The sequence below is a fragment of the Myotis myotis genome, unplaced genomic scaffold (genome assembly GCF_014108235.1).
Source record: "Myotis myotis isolate mMyoMyo1 unplaced genomic scaffold, mMyoMyo1.p scaffold_m19_p_5, whole genome shotgun sequence".
Taxonomy (NCBI): Eukaryota; Metazoa; Chordata; class Mammalia; order Chiroptera; family Vespertilionidae; genus Myotis; species Myotis myotis.
The window spans coordinates 76482404-76484420 of record NW_023416357.1 but is presented as its reverse complement, the minus strand read 5'-3'; the positions used below and the strand labels follow the sequence as shown (position 1 = coordinate 76484420).

Here is a 2017-nt window from a genome sequence, read left to right as displayed (position 1 = left end):
GTTATATATTGGCTGGTTAAAATCAAATCTATATCAATTTAAGCAAATAAAATCCAGTATTTTTGGTATCGTGAAATTTAAACAACTTGCTGAGAAGAGTAGGGTCTGTATTGGCTTCAACTGTGTGCTTTAATCTATATGTATACCAATTAACTGAGCATTACATAGAACAGTATTCACATGTCTCTCTAGACTTGCCTGTGCCTAGATCTGAACCAAGTTCATCAGTGTATAGTTAAAAAAAATATTATTTTACTTTTCTTTTTTTCTTTACTCAAATGAATTAAATTTTTAAAGCTGAAGTGATTGCTTTCATTAGGCTTTGTGTTCAGTTGTTCTTTGTCTACTTTCTATGATAACAAAATAGTCATCAGCATTCTAAAGGATACTTACATAAGATTTGAACTATTGACTTTAGACTACACAGTCTGTCTTATTAAAAAGCAATTTTGTGACCATGATTAAAAAAAAGTGTGATGAATATTAACAATACAGGAGTTTTTCCTCTGATTATTTAATTCTCACTTTCTCATTTTACTTATGTGACTGAAAAAAATATATCATACTTGATGATTTCTACCACCAAAAGAATGTCACTTGGTAACTAGATCTGTATATGTATTTATTCATCCATGCAAGACAGGCACATGCTAATATATGCACTTGCCAAGCCTACGTTTTCACTTAAATGAAGAGCTTAATAAAAATCAGCATTCATAGCCCCCGCGTAGTCAGATAAATTAGTTAATGCACAATAAGCAGCTCTTATGTATAATGCAAAAGATTAGTCTTACATTTGCATAATGTGCTACAAACAGCCCACTGTTTGAAGCAGTAAGAAGTTCCCTATTAAATGTAAGTTGAAAACTGAATGACGTCAATGAAGTAATTATGCTTCATTTGGCATATCTCATTCATTCTCTGGAGTTCAAGACCCTATCTGAGCTCTGTTGACAGCACTGCTGAAAGGCATTGGTAATGGTTCAAAAGCAAAGCGGTGGGACTCTGGAAAGCAGCCTGGTGTGCTCAAGTCTCCACTGTATGATCTGGTCCCCAGCAGTAACTCATCTTACACTCTGGCTTATGTACATGTTTATGTATAAATGTATGCAATGCAGAGCTTCTGAGTTTATTTATTTATTTTTATTTTTCTTGGTGTCTGTAGCCAAATTCATCCTTGAGGCTCAGCAGCGGGGATCAGGGCCCATGTGCCACAGTGTTCCTGTGGCAGCCTTCCGGGCCAGTGTGGAACTTGTTAGTTTATACTGACAGTAAAGGAATTTTCAGGCCCATAAACTATAGTGATTTCCAAATTTTCCAGAATTCAGTGGAAAATATTGCCAATGAAGGCATTTCTGTCTAACTCAGGGACATGAACACCCAACTTCTGCCAATAGGGTACACAGTTTTCACTGTCATGGTATGGCTTCCCTTTCTCTTTTCTTGTCCTCAGAGACTATTTCCATGTCTGTGAGAAATTAAAAGTCATTCTTTGCAAATTAATCTAGTTCTAAACACACACACACACACACATTTTACTAATGTGAAAATTGAGAGCCAAAGAAGTTACACAATTTACGTAAGACGCACTTCTACTAAGTTTAGAATGCAGACTTATTCTTATTCTTGTGAGCAGTGTTTTCCTGTTTTATGTAAGTATTAGTGGCCTGGTTCACGAAATTTGTGCATGGGGAGAGGGTGTGTCCCTCAGCCTGGCCTGCACCCTCTCCAATCTGGGACCCCCACAGGGATCGGGCCTAAACTGGCAGTCGGACATCCCTCTTGCAATCTGGGACCGCTGGTCACTAGCCGCTCACCTGCCTGCCTGCCTGATCACCTCTAACCACTCTGCCTGCCAGCCTTCTCGCCCCCAACTGCCCCCTCTTGCTGACCTGATCGCCCCCAACTCCCCCCCCCCCCGCCGGCCTGCTCACCCCTAATTGCCCTCCCCTGCTGGCCTCATGGCCCCCAACTGTCCTCCTCTGCTGGCCTCATGGCTCCCAACTGCCCTCCCCAG

General features: G+C 40.5%; 1 pseudogene; it reads right to left on the bottom strand.

Moving 5' to 3' along the window:
* Window positions 1-1153: 1153 nt before the first annotated feature.
* LOC118657186 lies at window positions 1154-1271 on the bottom strand (annotated as a pseudogene).
* Between the last annotated feature and the right edge of the window lie 746 nt (window positions 1272-2017).